Source organism: Crinia signifera, chromosome 5 (assembly GCF_055691185.1).
Source record: "Crinia signifera chromosome 5, ASM5569118v1, whole genome shotgun sequence".
Lineage (NCBI taxonomy): Eukaryota > Metazoa > Chordata > Amphibia > Anura > Myobatrachidae > Crinia > Crinia signifera.
In genome coordinates, this window is record NC_139221.1 from 306,272,302 (window position 1) to 306,278,921 (window position 6,620).

The window sequence follows — 6,620 nt, forward strand, 5'->3', positions numbered from 1 at the left end:
GCTGCGGTAGCGCGTTGTTTCCACTTCACTGCAGGGCCCCGGGCATCGTCATACTCAGCGCCGCAGGGACCTCCAGGCTCTCCCTGACCACAGGTACCCCCGCGCCGCACGGACCCCCCTGCCAGCTCCCGGGGGGGTCTTTTCTTTTAACGGGTGGCGGCGGCGAAATTGTCCCAGCGGGGGGGAGCAAAAGTTTTTATTACGCCACTGACTGTGCGGGGTAATGAGGACCGAGTTTCCTGACCACTGCTATAGATTGTAAGCTTGCAGCAGGGCTCTCCTCCCTCCAAGTCTGTCTGTCGTTACCCAGTTTGTTTTATCACTGTCTACAATCTGCTGCGCTATATAAGACACTGCAACGGAATCTGCAGCTCTATATAAGAAACTAACGGAATCTGCTGTGCTATATAAGACACTGTAACGGAATCTGCAGCTCTATATAAGAAACTAACGGAATCTGCACCTCTATATAAGAAACTAACGGAATCTGCTGCGCTATATAAGAAATTGTAATGGAATCTGCTGCGCTATATAAGAAACTGCAACTGAATCTGCTGCGCTATCTAAGACACTAACGGAATCTGCTGCGCTATATAAGAAACTGTAACGGAATCTGCTGCGCTATATAAGAAACTGTAACGGAATCTGCTGCGCTATATAAGAAATTGTAACAGAATCTGCTGCACTATATAAGAGGCTGTAACGGAATCTGCTGTGCTATATAAGACGCTGTAACGGAATCTGCTGCCCTATATCTGAAATTGTAACGGAATCTGCTGCGCTATATAAGACACTGTAACGGAATGTGCTGCGCTGTAAAGAAACTGTAACGGAATCTGCTGCGCTATATAAGACACAGTAACGGAATCTGCTGCACTGTATAAGAAACTAACGGAATCTGCTGCGCTATATAAGAAACTGTAACGGAATCTGCTGCGCTGTATAAGACACTGTAACGGAATCTGCTGCGCTATATAAGAAACTGTAACGGAATCTGCTGCGCTGTATAAGACACTGTAACGGAATCTGCTGCGCTATATAAGAAACTGTAACGGAATCTGCTGCGCTGTATAAGACACTGTAACGGAATCTGCTGCGCTATATAAGAAATTGTAACAGAATCTGCTGCACTATATAAGAGGCTGTAACGGAATCTGCTGCGCTATATAAGAAACTGTAACGGAATCTGCTGCGCTGTATAAGACACTGTAACGGAATCTGCTGCGCTATATAAGAAACTGTAACGGAATCTGCTGCGCTGTATAAGACACTGTAACGGAATCTGCTGCGCTATATAAGAGGCTGTAACGGAATCTGCTGCGCTATATAAGACGCTGTAACGGAATCTGCTGCGCTGTATAAGACACTGTAACGGAATCTGCTGTGCTATATAAGAGGCTGTAACGGAATCTGCTGCGCTATATAAGACGCTGTAACGGAATCTGCTGCGCTGTATAAGACACTGTAACGGAATCTGCTGCGCTATATAAGAAATTGTAACGGAATCTGCTGCGCTGTATAAGACACTGTAACGGAATCTGCTGCGCTATATAAGAAATTGTAACAGAATCTGCTGCACTATATAAGAGGCTGTAACGGAATCTGCTGCACTATATAAGACACTGTAACGGAATCTGCTGCCCTATATAAGAAACTGTAACGGAATCTGCTGCACTGTATAAGACACTGTAACGGAATCTGCTGCGCTATAAAAGTCACTGTAACGGAATCTGCAGCGCTATGTAAGTCACTACCGGAATCTGCAGCGCTATATAAGTCACTGTAACGGAATCTGCTGCGCTATGTAAGTCACTGTAACGGAATCTGCTGCGCTATATAAGTCACTGTAACGGAATCTGCTGCGCTATGTAAGTCACTGTAACGGAATCTGCTGCGCTATGTAAGTCACTGTAACGGAATCTGCTGCGCTATATAAGTCACTGTAAAAATAAATAAAATTAGGAGCTGATTCAGGGTTTGAAACAAAAACAAATATATAAATTCCAGTAACTGCACCAGGGAAAAACCATGCTGCACTGCGTTGTGGGGGGCACATGCAAAAGCAGCCATTATTTACACTGTATATATACAAAAAAAAACAATAAGTGTATTCGTCTGCACTTCTTTTGTTGGTTTGATCCAGGTGCAAAGTAACAATCATGAAATAATGACACCAGGTAAATTTACTAAAGAGTTCTATTGATATGGGATGTTGCCCGTAGCAACCTATCACATTCTATTTATTTTCTTCTAGATTCTAGAAGGCGGCAACCCTGCATTAACGCTGCTTCTAGCTGCAGAGATTTCCCAATACTTCCATTCAGACAGGATTGTTTTCAGGCCCTCAGATCAAACAGCAGGTGGCAGCACCACTCTGCCTAGGAGCACAAGTACTGCACTGCTACAGTATGGGGGTTATTCACTCGGATTGCGAATTTGCATCCTTGCAAGTAAACCAGATCCCGCCTTGCGAATGTTGGTACGCCGGCCCACCATTCCCAAGGTGTGTGCGTTAGCATTGGCTGCGAATGGATGTTTTACATAAATGTTTTACATGGGGTAACACCCACATCATTCGATGGTTGCCGGCCATCGAATGATGTTGAACGTGCACGCAGATCTAAGGTTGCTCAGAGCAACCTTAGATCTGCGTGCACATTCAGAGGGAAGTGGGCGGGCAGCTGACATCCGGTGGTGTCAGCTGGCCACCCCATGCACCTGCGTCATCGGCCCATTAGCATGAGAACGCCCAGCGTTCTCATGGCAACGCACATAAAATACCAGGCTTCCAATGTGCTAATGGACCACCCCGCCCCTGGCAACCAATCAGCTCACAGCTATATGTCATGGTCCAGATCAGGGATGGGGAACCTTTGACCCTCCAGAAGTTTTTGAACTACGCATCCCAGCATGCCCTGCTACAGTTTTGCTATTTGGCCATGCTAAAACTGTTGCAAAGCATGCTGGGATGTGTAGTTCAACAACAGCTGGAGGGCTGAAGGTTCCCCATCCTTGTACTAGATCATCGATAACTAGAAGCTGGTTTGTAGCTGTGGGCAACTTTTCACTTGTCGGCTTTAAAAGGTTTGATTACTTTGTGAAAGAAGAAAGCATTGAAACCCGGGTTCACATACAGGTAGCCAGGGGGCAGGATCGCAAACGGTACACGTGTGTAGTCCTTTTACATGTGATGTATCGTATGTGATCCCAGCTATGGCTGCGGGACTTGATACATGTTTATGGCAGCCATGACAATCTCCAGCTCCGATATGATGGGACTGCACATCGGATCGGAAGCAGAGGTTAAACACAGGCCCGGTGACGGGGAAGGGGGTTGTCAAGGGGGACACCTGACCCGGGCCCCAAGGGTCGGAGGGGCACCATGAACATGGAGCACACAAAAAAACGCACTCCGTTTTTTTATTATGTTGTCTGCTCTGCCGCTGGCTCGGAGCAGACAACAAACATATGCATAGCGATCTCTCTCCCCCCTGTTACCTGTCACCTGGTAGAAGTATTTCAGGGCCATCAAGCTGCGGAAGATCTATCGCTATCAGGCTATGGAGTGTTTCCTATTAAAATACACACACACACACATATGTATGTGTGTGTGTGTGTGTGTGTGAAGAGGGTTTTTTTTGTCCATGTACCGGGCCCCAAGATTTCTGTTGCCGGTCCTGGTGTGAAGAGGGGTTTTTTTTTTGGGGGGGGGGGGGAGATTTCCATGTACCGGGCCCCAAGATTTCTGTTGCCGTCCCTGGACAGGTGGCATTGTGCATTGTGAGGGGGGCTCGGGGGGAAGGGCCCGAATCGCGGGAGGGGGGGCGCGGGGGTTGCCATGAATTGTGGGGGGTGGTCCGCGAATAGCGGGTGTGGGGGCGGGGGTCCGCAAATCGCGGGAGGGGGGTTGAGGGGGTCCGTGAATCGCGGGGGGGGGGTGTCGTGAATCGTGCGTCCCGCTGGGTGGGAACGTTATACACACAGGGGATGAGTGACAGATCTGGCTAAATATATAAGAGATACTGACAATACATAACCATGTAAATCAGGTAATGGGGATTGAGATGGGGGGAAGGGAGGGGGGGGCTGAGGAGAAGGAGAGAGAAAGATATACATATGCATAAATACACGCAAAACTGTATACACGTGCATATACACATACATGTACATTCATCTATTTAAATGAATAGAGAGAACCAATGAATAAATGCAATGGAATGATATGACGATGAAGCAAGAAAGCAGGAAAAAGAAAGATAGCAAGAAAATGAGGAAGAAGAAGAAGAACCCTCTCAGCGGAGTCCGGAAAGGGGCACAACACGGAAAAGATACCACGGAGACCAGATTGTGTAGAATTTGGCTACAGTATTATTCCGGAGGCTAGTGATAAATTCTATTTCGGCTATGTAGTTAATCCTATTTATCAGAGCATTTAGGGAAGGTGCATTAGGGTCTTTCCAGTGTTTAGCTGTTACAGATTTAGCTGCCATGCATATATGCATGATAAGCTTGTCATGATATTTGGGAAGGTCGGGGATAGGGGCGTGAAGTAAAGCGATAGAAGGGGAGAGGTCGAATCTTTGTCCTAAACATTGTCTAATCAAGGTTTCTAGTGAAACAAAATCGGTGACACCACTTAGCGCTAACTGAATAATCAAATCAAATAAGGTTGTACATATCTTTCATGGTACAGGAGTCCAGATGTATTCCAGTTTAACAAGTATCTAGAACAACATAAATGATATACCCTTTCTCCCATGTTAGTGAGAGGATTAAAAATAAAGGGTATATCAATACAAAAGGATCATAGTGTAGTATCCAAGTATAACAACGAATTTTTATTTGATACAGGAGACTCACAATATTTGTAGATAAAATAGCATAAATTCACAATTCCTTATGGCAAAGCTGCTGCAAGAGACTTCCCCCATCCGACCTTGGCACCAGATGTTGAATTAAGGAAGCTCCGGGCACCGGTATCCCCAGTCTTCTAATGGTCCAGGCAGGGTGGGTAGCAGTCCAGCCAAAAAGTCAAAGAGTGTGCGCCTCACTTAATGCATTTCGGACGAGTCGTCCTTCAGAAGTGTGGGGCATACTGACACTCAATGTCCATTTGTAACTTAAGCAATTACACAGGCTCAGATCCTATTGGTCAATCCAGCTAGATCACGTGATGTGATACACGTGGGGACGCCGGCTGCATCTCTACGGCTGCGGTAACCAAGGTTTCTACCAGATTCCAAAATGGGCGAAGCAAAGTGCAGGTCCACCATGTGTGAAAAAAAGGAACCCACTTGACCACACAGCCTCCAACATTGATTCGATGTAGCGGGGAATATGGTATGTAGCCTGGCGGGCACTAGGTACCAATGGGTATAAACCTTGTAACACGTTTCTTTAATTGCTACACTTAAGGAGGATTTGGCTATACGTAGTCTGATTTCTTCCCATTGCTCGTCTTCCACCGATTGGGAAAGGTCTGCTTCCCAGGCTAGCTCATGTGGTTCGCGGAGTGGTGGGTCAGGGGTCAAAATAGAATGGTAGATTGTAGAAATGTTCCCTTTGCTGCAACTTGAGGATAAGCATAGCCTTTCGAATGAGGAAGGCTGTCTCATTGTGGTAGATCTCGTTTGAGAACTGAGAAAGCTTTGTATTTGGATATATGAGTGAGGTATTCCAAAACGCTCTCTGCTTTCCTCAAAGGAAGACGGGGCATTTTGGTCTCTGAGGTGGACAAATCTGGTAACCCCGGGAGATAGCACACCCTCAGTAATGAAAGGTGCCATCTGCTGAGAATAAAATGGTTTACACAGAGAGAGAGAGGGTGTAAATGCTCTATGCGATCATTACAATATATCAGAGGCTGTTAGTATATCATTGGCCAGTGATATTGGCCTGCCCACCAATCGTCCAGGTCACCTCTTGTCGAGCTGGTCCCTAACACTATGGGGTCACCACCTGGGAACCCTGAAACATGATCCAGCTAAGGACCCCCCCCCAGGCATACTTTCCAACATGACCCCTGCCAGGAGGGACAAACTACTCTGCTTCTGGACTTTCCTCTTAATGTATGATTGCCATCACCTGTGTTGAACATTGTGTCCCTCCTGGTGAGGGTCATGTTGGGAGGTATGCCCCCAGGGCATCACAATAAAGAATAGTGATAGTAAAGTGGTAAAACTATAAGTATGAGGGTCCCTACTGTATGTTTGGAGGTAGAGAGTGTGTGAAAAAATGTAATGATCGCATAGTGCATTTGCACCTTCTCTCTCTGTGTAAACCATTTTATTCTCAGCAGATGGCACCTTTCATTACTGAGGGTGTGCAATTTAGAGCCACTTTTCCCTACTATGTATCTGTATGGAAATACACACCTGAGGGTTGAGAATGCATCATCTAGATTGGCACCCCTCCCCCACCACCCTCTATGTTTTTAAGCAGGGAACCAGCATGGACTGCACTGAGACAGAGGCATAATTCCAAGTAAGTCCTATTTATTTGTATATAGTTTCAGGAAATTTGGGGTTGGCATCTGGGCGTGGGGCCCCCAGGCTGCTCTGGCTGGACTGTCTCAGGGCATCACAACTTAAATACACAGTCGCTTTTTACGTCATGTTTGT